The sequence below is a fragment of the Odocoileus virginianus genome, chromosome 10 (genome assembly GCF_023699985.2).
Source record: "Odocoileus virginianus isolate 20LAN1187 ecotype Illinois chromosome 10, Ovbor_1.2, whole genome shotgun sequence".
NCBI classification, from domain to species: Eukaryota; Metazoa; Chordata; class Mammalia; order Artiodactyla; family Cervidae; genus Odocoileus; species Odocoileus virginianus.
This window is the reverse complement of record NC_069683.1, coordinates 29,190,314-29,207,529: the sequence shown is the minus strand read 5'-3', so window position 1 is coordinate 29,207,529 and position 17,216 is coordinate 29,190,314. Positions and strand designations below refer to the sequence as shown.

General features: G+C 50.7%; 1 protein-coding gene and 1 non-coding gene across 9 annotated transcripts in view; one reads left to right on the top strand and one right to left on the bottom strand.

Moving 5' to 3' along the window:
* Positions 1-900: 900 nt before the first annotated feature.
* Positions 901-973, bottom strand: TRNAG-UCC (transfer RNA glycine (anticodon UCC)). The gene has a single exon. It is a non-coding gene; the product is annotated as a tRNA-Gly (tRNA).
* A 1,558-nt stretch (positions 974-2,531) lies between these two features.
* P2RY6 (pyrimidinergic receptor P2Y6) overlaps positions 2,532-17,216 on the top strand; it is a 34,102-nt gene continuing 19,417 nt past the window's right edge. For 3 of the 8 annotated variants that reach the window (XM_070473271.1, XM_070473276.1, XM_070473270.1), the window contains exon 1: positions 10,871-10,966. The gene's annotated coding sequence lies outside the window, so the exon portion shown is untranslated. Of the gene's footprint in view, positions 2,656-10,861; positions 10,967-17,216 lie in introns of those variants that run through there. The other 5 variants (XM_020902737.2, XM_020902736.2, XM_070473272.1 and 2 more) reach the window with 4 other exon arrangements.

The following is a 17,216-nucleotide window of genomic DNA, read 5'->3' as shown; positions in this document are numbered from 1 at the left end:
GTGAGTTTCTTGGTGAGTCAGGTAGCAGACGAGGTTGGAATGTCAGTGAGTTAGAGCTTGTGAAGAGGGAAGATTTGGAAGGACTACCATGAAGGGAGAGGAGAGCTTCCCTAAGGGAGAGTTTCTAGGGACCCAAGTCCCTTGAGTCACAGGTAAACACTTTCTCCCCACAAAGGACTGGCAGCAACCACCACCACCACTACCCAGCCCCACTGCTATGGCCGCACCTCAAGGCCCCTTGGGTCAGGGGGACTACAGTATGACCATAGTTCATGACACCAAATATCCCTGCTCTGGCTTTCGAACTCCATCCCCCACATCCTTCCTGGGCCAGCTGCCATCATCTTTTCTCAGATGCTAAAACAGACTCCTATGTGGAGACCTGCTGCCACCTTGCCCCTCCTACCCATTCCTTAATCTCCATCTAGCAGCTGGAGACACTGATTAAAATGATATTGGATATACAAATACTGAATCATTATGCTGTATACCCAACATTCATAAAATGTTACACATCAACTATACCCCAATAAAAAAAGGATATCTGATTACGTCACTCTACTGCTCTAAATGCTTTAATGACTCCCACAGTTCTTCAAAGGCCAAAGTCCTGATTTTGGGCTCTGGGCTGGCTGCTGCTGTTGCTCCTTCAGCCCCATCTCCCACCAAGCCTCCTGGCTCATGGGGCACTACCCACTCTGGCTGAGCTTCATGTCCGGGAATGCGCCAAACCCTTTCCTGTCTCACCCTCTTCAAATTTTCCCTGGCTGAGACACTCTTCCCCCAACCATCACCTGACTGAGGCCAAGGCCAACTCCTCACTCTGGCCTCCGGGAAATCTTCCCCAAACTTACAATTTATTTGCTGGCTGAGTGAGCCTAGGGGCATGTGAGATCTTAGCTCCCTGACCAGGGATTGAACCCATGCCCCCTGCAGTGGAAGTGCAGAATCCTAACCACTGGACCACCAGGGAATTCCCCCAAATCTTACAATTTAAACTAGATGACTTCCCCCTCCCACTCCCATTATAATATCTCCTCTAAGCTTCACTTTTCATTCTAAGCACTTACCACAATAGGTAATTATATTAATTTATGTGACTATTTAACAACTAGGGCCCCCACTAGATTATAAACTCCATGAGGCCAGCACTATCTGGAGTCTCCTACTAATTTAGATCCACAGTCCTAGCACAGAACCTGTCACATAGGAACTCAATAACTGGTGACTAAAAGCTGCAATGGTAGCCAAGAGGAGGGGCTGGCTAGTTGAGGGCTACAGGTCAGGGGAGGTTTCCAAGATGAGAGAATTCGAGGCCACTGTGCATAAGAGAGCTGAGGAGGGCTCCCCTGGTGGCTCAGTGGTGGAGAGTCCACCTGCCAATGCAGGAGACTCAAGTTTGATCCCTTATCTGGTATGATCCCATGTGCCAATAAGCAACTAAGCCAGTGCACCACAACAATTGATCCTGTGCTTTAGAATCTGGAAACTGCAACTACTCAGCCTACTTGTCACAACTACCGAAGCCTGCCTGCCCTAGAGCCTGTGCTCCACAACAAGAGAAGCCACTGCAATGAGAAGACACCCAAGCACCGAAACTAGAGAAAAGCCCCCACAGCGACGAAGACCCAGCACGGCCGAAAATAAATAAATAAAATAAATAAAAAATTTTAAATGTTAAAAAAAAGAGAGAGAGCTTAGGAGATAAAAGAGAGGGAGGAGGAGTGACAGGAGGAATACTGACACTGATGAGCACCAATGATGTGCCAGGCACTTTCATTATACTAGCCCAGTATCACTCCCACCCCCATCTTTAGTAGGATGTCTCACTAGCTGGGTGACCTGGAGTAAAATAATCTCTGTGAACCTGTTTCTTAATCTGTCAAATGGATTTGTAATGGCAAGCTCCTGAGATTATTATGAGGATCTGGGAACAGCAAATGGTACGGAATGTGCCACAAATCCACTTGGGGTACTTGGGCTTTGGAGTTGGACTGAGTTCAAATCTCAGATCTGCCACTTACTAGCTATGTGACTTTGGGCAAGTCACTTCACTTCTCTGTGCTTGAGTCTCACCATCTGTGAAATAAGGATAATACTTCTGGAATCGCTGTGAAGATTAAACGAGGTAATGTATTAAAACAGTAGGATGCCTGGCACATAGTAGATGCTCAAGAAATAGCATTTATGTTTATCCTTCCTTCCCTTTCATTATCCCAGAACTCCAGAATGTCAGAGCTGGAAAGTCGGAATAACCACTTAAGCCACTGGCCCCAACACAAAGGGGGAAACTGAGGCCAAGGGAAGGTAGAAGAGGTGAGGGAATCTGGAATGGAGTCCAGGGTTCCTGGGTCCCAGTTCAGAGCAGCAGACCCTGACACCTGTGGCCTCTTCCGAATCTATACCTCTCTCGGAGCCCCCAGCAGCGGGCAGCCCTGCCCAGCCCCGCTGGACTGACTCCAGCGCCGGCGCAGGGCTGCACGGCCACACCCCTTCCCCGCCCCCTTGCTCTTGCGGCGCGAGAAGCCGGGAGGCCCCCGCGGTCTGAGCTGCTGCCGCTGCCCATGCTACGCTTGGATTCAGGAGGTTGCCTCCTAGCTGATAGCGAAGAGAGCGACGTCCCCGGTCCCGCGGCACTGGTGCTGCGCGGTCCAGGTGAGGACTGTGCGGGGCAGGGGACCGAGGGGCAGGCGGTGCCGGGGCGCATGGGTACAGGGCAGGTCTGCCCACGCGTTGGCGCCCCAGGTAGGGTTCCCGGAAGTGAGTGTGGGTGTGGGATGGAGAGTGTGTGTGTTGGGGTGGGGGGGGGGGCGGGGGTTATTGTGAGCAGCGTTTAAGAAATTAATGTGGGCAACGTGTGTGTACTGGGTGTATGCAGTTAGCGATGGTGCGTGCTTGCTGTGTGTGTGACCAGTGAATTGTGGCTTCCCTGGTGTCTCGGACGGTAAAGAGTCTGCCTGCAATGCAGGAGACCTGGGTTTGATCCCTGGGTTGGGAAGATCCTCTGGAAAAGGGAACAGCAACCCACTCCAGTATTCTTGCCTGGAGAATTCCCTGGACAGGGGAGCCTGGTGGGCTACAGGCCATGGGGTCGAGAAGAGTCCCACCAGACTGAAGTGACTAACTCTTTCACTTTCTGCATGCAAGAAGTTTGTGTGGTACTTACCTATGGCTGTGAGTGACTGTGCCAGGGTAACCTGGGGGTTCCACGTGTGTGCCCAGGGTGTGTGCCCACTGTGTGGTGGGAACCATCACTTGATGGTGCATGCATGCTTGTTGTGCCTGTCATGAAATGTGTGCTCACTATGTGTGGCACATTCATGGCTCTGTGAAGCATACTGAGCCAAATTATGGAAGATGAGAAGCATTCATGTAGCTCTTACTACTGACAGATCATTTCCCATGACCCTAGGGTGGTTCTGGCTTTTTTACCCAGCACCCCGAAGGGCTTGGGAGAGTGAAACTCACCCTGGATCTGGTTGGAGGAAGTGCATGCTCACGCTCACACAGGCGTGCATGGGTGAGCAAACACATGCACACACACACACACACACATATATACACACACATGAGAAGCTTCTTTGAAGTCTCATTGTTTAATCTTCAAAACTCATGTGGATTTTGCAACCCTCTATGTAATGTTTTTGTAGAGTGCACAAAAGTATCGTCTGGTAAGTTCCTATCCAGTGAGTTGACACAGGGCTTGGTGATAAGCTGGGTTTATCCTGCTGGGAGCCCTGTGGCACCTGAAAAGTAGGAGGAATCCTCTACCTGTCCTCCAAACTGAGATGGCAGTGCTTAGACCTCCTGGGGGAGTGCGGCAGTGTGACTGGTGCGTGGTGTGTGTGCATGTGTGCAGCAGAGCTGTGTGGTGGGAGGCTGGAGCTGTGTGTGGCCACGTGTACTGTGTGAAGGAAGGGGTCAGAGTGGAGTTGGGGGTGTGTCTTGCATGGGGAAACTGTGTTGGAGTCTGTCTTGGTCATCTCTAGTGCAGGGGCAGGGAAACTGGGCTTCTCAGGAGGAACTCTTGACCATCAATAATGTTCTCATCTTTTCTGCACTGGCTGGGCAGAAAGAGGCTGCAGGACCCCAGGGGACCATGGGGAAGGGAGTTCCTATAGCACGTCACCACCTGGGACTGTCAAGGCAGTTGCATTGTCAAGGCCTGGTTTAAATCCTACCTCTGGCACTCTCTACATATAGGACTTAGGGCAAAACTTTTCTGTGCCTCAGTTTCTTCCTTTGTAAAATGGAGACTTTAATTGTGTTTGCCTTGTAGGGTTATTGTGAGGACTGAATGAGTTCCTGGATGTAAAGTGCTTGGCACATAAAAACCCTTAACAGGTTATAAAACTATAATGATAGTGATGGAGCCCCCCCATAGTAGTTCTGTTCCTGCCCTAAGAAGTCTCCGATTCCACAGAGCCAATGATTGCCCTGGAGCTGGGCAGGTGGGAGTCTAAGGGTCTCCCATTTTAGAATGCCTGAGGGATCCATTCCTGTCTCCAGCCTCTATCACTATTGAACTCTCAGTGACTCTCTGGCTCCTGGGAAGATTCAGTCCGAAAGGGGAAGATGTTGAGTCTCTGGCAAGGCCTGGGATGAAGCGTGGGAGAGAGGCTGAGAGGAGAGGTGACAGGGCAGAGTGGGGCTGGGACGGAGGACTCTCTCCCAACAAACACCAGAGGAAACAGAAGAATGCTGGCCTGTGCTCTCGAGAGTGTGTGTGTGTGTGTGTGTGTGTGTGTGTGTGTGTGTGTGTGTGTGTATGTGCTTGGGGACTGTCGACGGCAGGGGCAGGAGTGCTCTCTGCCTGGAATGAAGTAAGTTAAGAAGAGCAGGATCAAGGATGTGTGGTCCTCAGGCCAGAGCAGGCTCTGCGAGCTAGAGGGAGGCTGCAGTGTCAGAGTTCGAGCAGCTGGGTCTGAGCTCCAGACTAAGTGGACTATGAGACCCCTCAGGCTGGGCTTCGTTCTGGTGGAGAAATGTTTGCCTTGGCTGGGCAAGAGCCCTTGTTCCTGGGGATTTCATTAGGTCAGTTTAGAGAAGATGCCCGGAGGCCTCAGAGGAGGAAGGGACATAAAAGGCAGTGGCCAGAGCTGTGGAAACTTATTTAGGGAGGGCACCTAAATATATCCAGGGTGGTGGCGAGGTGCTGTGATGGGCTGGCAGCGAGGTTCAGGATAGGGGAGCAGCAGACCACTGTCCCCACTGTCCCCAGGCAGGGAGTGCCTCGGCCCCAGAGACCCTGGATGCCACTCTGGGAGATCTGGAGAACAGAGCTCTGTGGGGCAGCGGAAGGCCTGGCCCAGACTCCACAAGCTGGGTGACCAGGATCGGCTCTCTCTTCTTGGCTGTCCGAGGGGTGGAATGGAGTAATGCTGGCATCATTTCTGTCTCTCATTTCCTTTGATCTGTAATTCCAGCTCTCATTATTTATGATTCTACAGCCCTAGCTCTAAGAGTCTGTAATCTCAACTCAAGCATCCTAAAAAAGCCTGTAATCCCAATTCCAACTTCTTTCCTCCAGTTATAACATTTCCTGATTCCAGCTCCAGTATTCAAGGATTCTGACCTTGGCTCTGGCAGTCTGACACTTTCAAGTTTATAAACTACCAGGAAAGATACACTAGAGGTCACTTTAGCAGAATTATTTGAGAAGCCCCCAGGAAAGAGCCTGCACAACCAAGCCACAGCCATTGGAACTGCTCCTCTGGGCTGAGGGAAGGTCCTTGGTCCATGACCACATGCTGCCTAGGAGGAATGACAGTGAACCCAGGGGTTCCTTCTCATCAGGGCAAGGGAGGTGCTTGGAGTAGATCGTGGTTCAAGGGAGGGTGTCCCAGGAGAGGAGACTGTTCAGATCCCGAGTTATCATTCCCCACAGGATGAGGGATTTGTGGGATCACTGGGCTCTTGGAGGAGACACAAAGAAGGGAAAGAACAAGAAATGGGGGGAGAACCCAAAGGCAAACATTATCATGTCTGAGAGACTCTCCAAGCACCTTAGATCGTAGAAAAGATTCCTGTGGTGCTAGTAAGAACAGCACCTTTAAAGCACAGCCGAATCTGAACTCAGCGTGGGCTGCAAGTGGAGAGCTGATGGCCAGCCCCCGCTTCAACTGTGTGACTTTGGACAGAAAAGTCACTTTTCTCTGGCAATCTGGTTTGCAGGACTAAAATCCCTGATCTCTCTCTCTGACCACTGGGGTGTGGAAACCCAGTCCTTGGACCAGTCTATAAATATTAGTTAAATGAGGGAGCGTGCGTGCTAAATTGCTTCAGTCGTGTCCGACTCTTTGCGACCCTATGGACTGTAGCCCGCCAAGCTCCTCTGTCCATGGATACTGGAGTGGGTTGCCATGCCCTCCTCCAGGGGATCTTTCCCACCCAGGGATCAAACCCGCCTCTCTCACGTCTCCTGTATTGGCAGGCAGGTTCTTTACCAGTAGCACCACCTGGGAAGCCCGAATGAGTGAGGAGAGAATAAAGAAACGAATGAGCAGTGAAGAGAAGTGAAAATACAGCAGAAGGCACCATGATTGTGCTCCCTCTTCCCTTCTCTCCACTCAGCCTCAGCCCCCATGTGAGAAATTGGTCTCAGAACTTAAAGAACTGAGGGGCAGGGTGGAGGGGTGGGGAGGGGGCAGTTTCCTTTGGCAGAACCCTGTATTGGTGGAGAGTTTAAGAGATGGGGGGGATTCCCTGGGTGTCACCCCTTGCCCTGATTATTTCCCTATGATCACTCCCCGGCCCCCGAGCTGACGACTGAAGGAAGGAGCTCAGACAGTGGCTCTGGAGGCTGGGGTCGTAAACCAGGAACCCCTAAGAGATTGGTGGAAGAGTGAAGCCAAGAGGGTCCTGAGCCTCTAGGCTGAGTGAGGTGGGGTGAAGGTGGCAGTGGCCCTGGTATGAGCAGGCGTTGGCATGAATGAAGAGCAGGGGACAGGTAGCACACACTCACCAGGCACCTGCTGTGTGAGGCACTGTCCAGTCCTTGCCTATGTGCTCTCTGCCCTCCAGTCACCCTAACAGGAAGGAGGGGTTTGGGTGCATCCTTGACTTCTTCCTCATTTCTCATTGTTCCCCATTCCCCCATTCAATTATCAAGCCCCAATGAACCTGCCTCCCTTGTATCCCTCCAGTGTTCACCTTGTCTCCAGCCCTGTGACTCTGGCTGAGCTCTGGAATCCTCACAGCCTCCCTACCTCCCACCTTTTACTTTGGCTGCCAACAAGCTCAGTCACCATCTCAGTCTAGGTTTCTCCTGCTGTCCTTCTGCTCTGCCTCCAATAGGATCATGCGGCATGTGTGGCTTTTGTCTGAGCTGCTTCTAGCCCTTTATGCACAGAGATGCAAGTTCTAAAGCCATTGACCAGTAAAATCTGGTATTTGCTAGATTCTCATGAGAACATCCACTGATTCTTGGATTTTTCACTTTTTTTAATTTGCCTTTCCCACCATACTGACTCCCACCCAGACATGGAAACATTGGTGCACAATGGAACAGTGTCCAAATCCTGGCTTTGTTATTACTACCTTTACGAACCTTGGGCAAGTTACCTATCCGCCCAGTGTGCCTCACGTTCCCATCTCTGTTATGGTAATAATTATGGTACCTACTTTGTGTGGGTTTGTGAGGATTAAGTGAGATAGTATAAGCACTCTGGTGAGTTCTGGGGTTGCCAGTATAGATTACCTGAATGGGCCTTAGCCACCTTGGGAGAACTGACAGGATGAGGGGCTGGCTCTGTATGGAATGTTCTATATCAGTGCTTTTCAAGTGTCAGTGTCTGCCTCCATCCCTTGAGGATCTGACTCATTAGGTTGAGGTGAGGCCTCCAGGCACATTCCTGACCTGCTATCGAAGGACACCAGTGCTTTTGCTCGAAGTCCACACTTCATTCCACTCTGTGAGGACTTGGCTCTGGATAGGATCCTTGTAAACTGTAAAGTGATTGACTGCTGTACCTGGACGGGGGTTCCTGCTGGTGACTGAAGGCAGGAGGGTGGCTCTGCAGGGGCCAGTGCCCACAGGGAGCAGAGGGTCTGAGGACCCCAGGAAAAGGGCTTTGGCCTTTGGCATACACCCCCTCACATGAGAAGCCTACATCCGGGGCTGAGCAGGCTAAGTTAATCCTCTATGTATTCCTTTTCCTCTTATGCAAGTGCTTTTGTTCCCAGGGAAATCGAGAACCTGCTGTGACCAGGAACCCCACAAATCTTCTGTGGCATCCCAGGCTGCCTGAGATTGTGGCAAGGATTGCCGAGCCTGGGAAAACAAGGCCTGTACACCGGGGGTTTGTGGGCACCCCTTCCCCAGTGGCTCAGACAGTAAAGAATCTGTCTGCAATTTAGGAGACCCAGGTTCGATCCCTGGGTCAGGAAGATCCCCTGGAGAAGGGAATGGCAACCCGCTCCAGTATTCTTGCCTGGAGAATTCCATGGACAGAGGAGCCTGTTGGGCTACAGTCCTTGGGGTCATAGAGTCACACACGACTGAGTGACTAGTACTTTCACTTTTTCACTTTCACTTTCAGGAGTGGGCACGTGTGTGTACCACATGCAGAGACACAAGCACAGGCAAACATACCTGTGAACATACAGACTTCAGGGCCACAGACACACAAGTGTGCCTTATACACACGGGTGCAGTTACAAACTCATGCACCCCTGTGAATACATGGGCATCTTCCAGGTCAGACCCACACATTGCTGACCTCCCACTCCATGCAGACATGTGTGTACCTGCCATTCATGTAGGAACATCCTCTCCCAGTCTGGGGGCCTGACATGCATAGTTAGTTCAACTCACATCTTCTCCTCCTAAAATAAGGACAGTTTTCCCAGGGCTCCCAACCTCTCCCTTTCCATGTTTCCCCCCTCACCTTCTCACTACAAGGATAGAGAAAGGGCTTTTCCTGTCAGCTGCCAGCCCGCTGGTTGGGAGCAGGAATGTTTTTTTCCTTTTCTGAACCAGTTCTGTGGAATTTTCACTTATTTCCCATTAAGGGTCAAGACCCTGCTCTGGGGGTTGCCTCAAGGCTCCACAAGCGTGAGAAGGCTGGCTTTCAGATACACAGGCATGTTGAACCTATAACAACCTCTGCCATGTGAGTAGCACCTGAAAGTCTGCAGACTGCCTTCTGGCCAGTATCTTGCTCGCTCTTCATGACAGTCTCAAGACTAATTGCCTTCATTTCCTCCATTTGGCAGATGAGGGAACTGAGGCAGGTAGCAGGTCAGGTCGTGATAAGAGCTCTAGGTCAGGTCATGACATAAGGGAGGGGAATGGGTGGAGATTCACAGGGCTGGATGGGACTCACGTGAAGTCACATCTGAGCAAGACGAGGTAGAGTTGACCAAAATTCTAGTCTCTTGAGATTGGGCAAGGAAAAGTGGTTTCAGCCTCCAGGGGCTTAGAGGAGAATTTGGCTATCAGAGCTGGGAGATGGAGCGGGCTGGTGCTGCTAGGTGGGCCTAGTGTAGGAGCTGGCTGAGGACACAGGCAGCCTCTCACAGGTCAGTGTCCTGCTGAAGCTCAGCCCTTAGTCCACCCTTGTGGACCCGTCAGAGGAGAGGGGAACAAAGACACTTGCATTGCTGTGTGCTCCAGGCAAATCTCTGCCCCTCTCTGGACCCACACTCGGTCTCTACAATGAAACATCAGGGTTGGTTGGTGGATACTCTCCCCCAATCCTGGGGAAAGCATCTGCAGGGCTGCAAGTGGAAGGCAGGCTCTGGGCGGTCTATGTTGTAGCCTCGGGGGTCCTGAGCTGTGGCCTGTGCCCAGGGATCCCCAGCCCGGGCCCCTGGCCTCTGCTGTGATCCACCAAGACAGGGACTGGCACAGAGTTGGGGCTCAGGGCCTCGTTCTGCTCCAGGTTAGGTGGGAGTTGGTCTTGTGAGAAGAAGACCCGGAAAGTCCCATCCATCCCTGTGGATCTCTGTCCCTTACCCTCCCTTATGTTTGTCTATAGTTCTTATTGCCACCTGACCTGCTATGTATTTACTCATAAACTAAGATAAATTTGTCTCCTCTGCTAGAATGTAGATGCCATGAGGGCAAAGAGTTTGTTTTGTGCTCTTAAGTGCATTGAACATTACCTGCACAGAGAAGGTGCCCAATAAATACTTGTGAAAAAGAAAGAGGAGGAGGACTAATCTTCAGATGGGGAGGAGCTGGCCCAGACCCACCACCGGCCTGAGGCAGAGTCCCCCTGACTGCCTTCTTATCAAACCCAAGCTCAAGGTTAGATTGAAGCTAGGGAAGGGGGTTGGCCTGAGCTCAGACTCCCCCCGAAATCCCCCTTACCCTGAGGAGCCATCCTCAGTCCCCTGAGGGAGGCCATGGCATCTGGACCTGTGGGGTGAGGACCAGATCATAGAGCCATTGGTCTCAGGGTCTCCACATCCTTTAATGGACCTTCCAGGCGCTGCTGAGAAAACCAGGTTAGTTATTCCCTGGGGTGGCAGTGAGCCGGGCCAGGACTCTCTGCAGACTTGAGAAAGGCCAGGAGAGGGCTGAGGGGTGGGGTGAAGATGAGGAGAAAAACAGTCATCTGCTGAGTGCCAAGGCCCTGGGCCAAGCCCCTAGTCTTTAAATGCCACCTCACTCAGTCCTCCCAGCAGCCGTTGGGGTTGACTTGATGGTACCATTCCAGGGATGATCACACTCAGAGCGTGAAGTGACTGGGCAGTGGCTGGGTCAGCTTTGGCTTTAGAGCCTTGAGCTGGAATGTTCTTGGGATTTGGGTCCCCACCCTGCTGCTTGCCAGCTCTGGGCCAAGGCAAGTTACTTCCCCTCCTCGATTTCTCGGTTTCCTCATTGGTTGTCTCCGGGGACGACAGTGAGCCGTACATGTGACAGCTGGGGGCACAGGAACTGACTAGAAGGAGGGACTGCTCCAGGAGTCAGAATTTTCCCAACTCTCAACAGACCTGCGTGGCGCTCACTGCCTCCTGGGTGAGTGTTCTGGGTCAGTGCCCTGAGGGTGCTGAGTGCCACCCCCTGCCCAGAGCTTGGCACAGGGACCACCTGCAGCCACTTTGGCTCATTACAGGTCATGAGCCCATTCTCTCATGGGGAGAGAGTGTGCGCAGACTTGGGGGTCCTCCTCCCTTCTTTGGCCTGATTGTGGCTAAAGCTACAGTCTGTGCAGAGCAGAGGGTGGAGGAGACGGCAACGATGTGGGGACTGGGCTGCGAGGAGGAGCGAGCAGTGCAGGCAGGACTGGGGGTCACACAGGCCTGGTCTGAGTCACTTTCCCTCTCTGGGCCTCAGTGTGTAGAATGGGGGTAACAGTGATCTCCCCCCGAGCTTTGGAAAACTGAGTGTTATATGCTGATGAGTGCCCCTCAGGGCAGAGGCTGTGCCCGCAGGAGGCTGTGGTGGGAAGAGGCTGGGACGGATTAGGACCAGATGGGCATCCACGGAAGAGGCACTTGCCTCCGTGTGACGTGAGGAAAGTGAGTCCGGCGTCCTGGTGCGATTTGTTAAAGAGGAGCACAGCAGGGTGAACAAGCCTATCTGGGGGAGCTGGGTTAAAACTTTTCTGGCATTTCTGTTGTCATCCAACTCCGACGATACCATGAAGGGAAAGCTGAGCAGCACCGCCCATGGGATGGGCCCTGGCCTCTGGAAGGTACCAGGGACGCACATCTCTTGGCAGCTTTAGAACGGGTCCGAAGCCAATCCAGGGACAGTCTCTCTACCCCTCTGTATCAGATGAGGTGATAAATGAGAAGGCTGCTTGCGGACTCTAAAGTGCCGGGCCTCTGATGGTGCATCTGTGTGTGTGTGTGTGTGTGTGTGTATGTGCAAGCCCTTGGGTGTGTTTGCATGAGCGAGAATATACAGCTCGTGAGTGTGTGTGCACATGTGTGCCTGTGCATGGTCCCCTGACCTGGCTGGGGGGGTAACTCCGTGCTGCCCGAGGCTTCCCATTTGGCTGGCACTCTTCCCCCCTAAACTTTTCCCAGTCTCTTTTCCCATGTTTCCTCACTGCTTTACCAGAAGGGAGCCACCTGTGGTCCGGAAACAGCAGTTGTCTCTGAATTCACTGACTCTTCTCCTCTCCAGCCCGTCCTCACCCCATCCTGCCCCTGGAGGCCCAGATGCCCAGTCTGGAGGGCTGGCAGCTCACCTGGCTCCTCTGCACAGCCCACCTGCCACCTGTTTTCCCTCCAAGGCTCTATACCAGCCACTCTCACATCACTGTCCCTTTGGCTCTTCATAAAACCCCCAGCACTCCCTACCCAGGTACTGTTACTAATTTCACTTTACAGGCAAGGAAATGAAGTCTCAGGGAGGGGAAATGGCTTTGCCTACATTATGCAGCCCAACTAGGGTTGGGCAGCAACAGGGTTTCAACTCCTACATAACTCTAAAATCTTTATCTTTGACTCTTGCAGCCTACCTAGCAGGGGTGTACTGACTGGTTGACTGAATGAATAAATGAATGAAAGAACAAATGAATAAATCACTCAGTCAATATTGAGCTGAAAGAGATAATAACAATGGCTATCATTTATTGAGCACCTACTACATGTTAAGTGCTTCACATGAAAGCAAATGCATCCAAGATTATTGTTACCCCATTCTGAAGTTGAGGAGGCTGAGGTTCAGAGAAATTAAAAGTGTCTTGTCCCATATTGGACCTGAGATTCTAACTTGTCCTCCCTAGAGGAGGGGTGAGTTAGTGGAGCCTGGTGACAGGTACCATTGCAACAGAGGCCGGTCAAGACTCTCAGGAAGCTGTGTCTATCAGGCCCTCCCCAGTGACACCCACCCTCACCCCTCTTATCCTGGAACCATTTCCCCATTTGTATCTGAAGTGGGTTTCTCTTTCAGTCTGAGGTAGGGATCTGCTGGCCCAGCTCTGACTGTTCCTCTCTGACTGTTGGCACATCTGGTAAGGGCCAGTGCCCTGAGCTGGGCATGTGGAGGTATCTTTCTATTACCCCTGCCCCAGGGCCAGCCCTGTCATTAACAGCTCCCATGAGAGGGCAGGCCTGGGCAAGATGCAGGTGTGGGTCTATGGAGGTGGCCTAGGCTGGCTCAGTGGCATATGTGCCAAGCCCTGTGCTGCATGCCAGGGACCCAGAGGTGAGGAGATCCAGACCTTTGATTAGAGAACTCATGGGCTGGGTACTGAAGCCTGGATGAGTTAAATCTGTAGTGGGGGCAGAGCCTGGAATCCTGACTCCCTGTGCAACACTGATTTTTATGGCCTGGAACAAAGTAGAGGTTGTTCTGTGGCCCCAGGAGACCTGTGTTGACCTGTGTTGTCTGAGAGGCAGATCTCAGCTCAAAGAGATGACAATAGCTCTGTCAAGTCAGGAGGATGAGAATCAGCCATTCATTCATTCAGAAGTTCCTGAAGGACCTTCTGTTGGGAGGCAGGGTAGGGGTGGGGGACACTCTGCACAGAGAAAAGAAATCAGATGTTGAAATCAGAGTTGCGTGTGCATCTGGGTACCAGCATTTGCTGGCCATGTGATTTCAGACAAGTCATTTAACTTCTTGGAATCTCAATTTCCCCATTTGTAAAATGGGGTACTAAAACCTACCTGGCCAGCTCATGGAGTGGACAGAAGAAAATACTGCACATAACATTACTTGTAGGTTCTTAGGGAGGTTTGGGGCTTCTCAGGTGGTGCTAATGGTAAAGAACCTGCCTGCCAATGCAGGAGACATAAGAGACACGGGTTCGATCCCTGGGTTGGGAAGATCCCTGGAAGAGGGCATGGCAACCCATGCCAGTATTCATGCCTGGAGAATCCCATGGACAGAGGAGCCTGCCAGGCTATGGTCCATAAGGTTGCAAAGAGTCAGATACGACTGAAGTGACTTAACACACATGTAGGAAGGTTTAATTCACTTCCTTCCTCACCCTGGAGAGCTCTTTATGAGGGAGGAGATATTCCTGTAAGTAGCAGCTAAACCATCAGCAGTCTGATGGTTGAGGCAACAGACAAGACTTTTAAGGTGTTAGAATGAACACTCCAGATTGACCAACATTGACATTATGGTGCACAGTCTCATTTCTCGTGGCACAGAGGGAAAACAGAAGCACAGAGGCTGAGGTCTGAGGCACCTAAAATACCTCTGCTGTAGAAAGTTGCTCAAGTAAAACAGACAATAGATTAAAAACTGAACAGTCACTAGCCTAGGTCTCCTGACCCACCTGGAAAGTGGGTCACTGAGGACCTACTCATGCCAGGCCCACACCATGAAAGGTTAATACTGTCATCCACATCTAGTCAGCGGGGAAACTGAGACTCGGAGTTTTATATCACTTGCTCAAGGTCATATAGCTGATATTAATAGAAGCTGAGGCAGGATGCAAAACCAGGACAGTCTGGCCCTGAAAGCCATGGTTCTCCTACTCTGTGGGGTACTTGTTCCACCAAAGATGTCAGGCCTTAGATCAGAAATACGTATACTGAAAAGGTAAAATATAAACAATAACAAAAAAGGAGTAATTAGGAAAATGTAAATCAAAATCACAGTATGAGACCACTTTATGCCTGCTTGGATGGCAATAAGGAAAAAGACAAGACAATAACAAGTGTTGATGAGGACGTGGAGAAATTGAAACTCTCATACATGGCTGGTGGAAATGTAAAATGGTACAGCCACTTTGCAAAATTTTATCAGTTCATCAAAAAGTTAGACATAGAGTTACCGTATGACCCAACAGTTCTGTTCTTAGGTATGTACCCAAGAAAATTGAAAGCAAACATCCACATGAGTACCACCATTTGTTTCTCCATTCTTCCATCCATGGACATTTAGGTTGTTTGTGCCTTTAGGCTGTTGTAAATAATACTGTTAGGAACATTGGTGTATAAATATCTGTTTGAAAGTCTCTGCTTTCACTTCTTTTCACCTAGAAGTGAAACTGCTGGATCTTTTAGTAGTTCTGTGTTTGTTTCTTTCTTTGTTTTGAGGAACTGCCGTTACTATTTTTCACAGCTGCACCATTTTACATTCCCACCAGCAATGTCCAGGGGTTCCATTATCTCCACACCCTTACCAACACTTGCTATTTCATGTTTTTTCTTATAATAGCCATCCTGATGACTGTGAGGTGTGTATCTCCATATGGTTTGGGTTTGCATTTTCTGGCTGATTAGTTTTGATGAGCATCTTTTCAAAACACAGATTTTGAGTGCTTATTAGTCATTTGGACATATTCTTTGGAGGGTATCTATTCAAGTCTTTTATCAATTTTTGCATTGCCTTTTTTTGGTAGTTGTTGAATTGTAGGAGTGAGTTCTTTATATATTCTGGATACTAATCCCATATCCTCTGTATGATTTACAGTTATTTTCTCCCATTCTGTGGGTTGCTTTTTGCTCTGTTGAGGTGTCCTTTAATGTTCAAAAGTTTTCAGTTCTGATGGAATCCAATTTGTTTTTTCCTTTGTTGTCTGTGGTTTTGGTGTTATATTGATCAGGCATGTTTTGATTGCATCTGACAAATGCTACTAATTTGAACAGTAACTGTGTTAGTGGATGTAAAGAAAAATTCAGAAGTAGACCTAGATCAGACATGGTTAGATCCACCAATTACAATGATGCCATCAGTACTCTCTCTTTTTCTATCGTTTCTCCTGATTTTCTTTTATTTTTTAAATATTTATCTTTTTTGGCTACACCAGGTCTTAGTGTGACCTGTGGGATTGCAACCCAGGCTCCCTGCATTGAGAGTGTAGAGTCTTAACCTCTGGACCACCTGGGAAGTTCCTCTCTTAACCTTCTACTGGATTACTACATTCTCATCTAGGTCCTGACCTTCTGCTGGATTACTACATTCTCATCCAAGTCCTTTCCAGAAGCACCAGGCTTCCCATGACCCTCATGGCTAATAATCCTTGGAGGGAAACTTTCATGCTGATTCCACCAAAATTCTGGGGTAGACCCTAATTGGTTCCCCCAAACCAGTCACTGGTAAGGGGTCTGGATGGATGCTGTAACTGACCTGATCTGGGTCAGGTGCCCACCTTGAATGAACAGGGTTATCATGGAATGGAGGAGGGGGCTCCCCACAGTCAGAGATGCTTGACAGGCAGAGGGGGTCCAGGAATCCAATGGGCAGCTGGACTTAGGAGGCTCTGTTTGAAAAGTCATACCTCATCTCTGATTTCCCATGGGGGCTTCTGGAAGTAGAGGGAATCCTTCTAGTTGATGCCTTAAGACTTCCTGGAGGAGGCAACATTTATGGGGCCCTGTGATTAGTGAGAAAGTGAGCCTAAGCAAGCCAGGTCCCAGGCAGGTGGGGCAGAGCAGTGGAGAGGCTGGACTTGCCTGCCACCTGAGAGCCTCCCTACCCCAGCCCTGGTGCACTGTAGGAGCTCCGACTATAGACTCTGATCCGTACTGCCTGGGTTCATAGCCCATCACTCCTCCTACCTGTGCTGCCTTGGGCAAGTCAACTAACCTCTCTGTGCCTCAGTTTTCCCACCTGAAGTATAAAATGAAAACAATACCAGTGTTATCTCACATGAGGATTAAATGGGGATTGTGTATCTGGCACACTGGGCTCAGTGCTTGTCTCATTATTATTATAAGTTTGATCCTCTTTCCTGACCACATTTGCTGGTACACTGGCCGCTCCAGCTGTGTTCACTGTCCTTCCACGTGCCTCATCCAGTCTCTGCCCTCGCTGTTTTCTCTGAAACACCCTTGGCCTCTGTGGACACTTGGCCATTTTGTTGCTGCCTCCTCTATCGAGCCTTCCCTGCCCCCTAGAACCATCCCTCCCTGCCTGGGCTCCCACCAGGCTCTGGAACAGGATGTCTGCCTCGGATTGTGGGTCTTCAGGTATACTGAGCTCCTGAGGGCGGGATCTGGTTCTCCCGAGTCATTGAGCTCACAGCCGGAGCCTGCCACCTGCCCTGTGGAGCGATCCAGGGGCACACACAGCACCGACTGGGACGTGAAGCGGAGCACAGCTGGTCTCAGGAAGCGACAGTGGCTTGGTGCCCTCCGGGTTATGTGTGAGTGGGTGGGTTGCGTGTGAGTGCTGAGAACAGAGGGGTCTGCAGGGACTAGGCTTGTTCTTATCCCTAGGCACTGGGAAGCCATACAGTGTTTGGGCGGGAGGGCGGCCCTGAGGTTAGTTTTTTGCTGAGCAAGGATGTCTCTAGCTGCAGAAAGGGGATGCATTGGCTGGGGAGGTGGAAGACACGGAGCATGAAGTGGCTGCT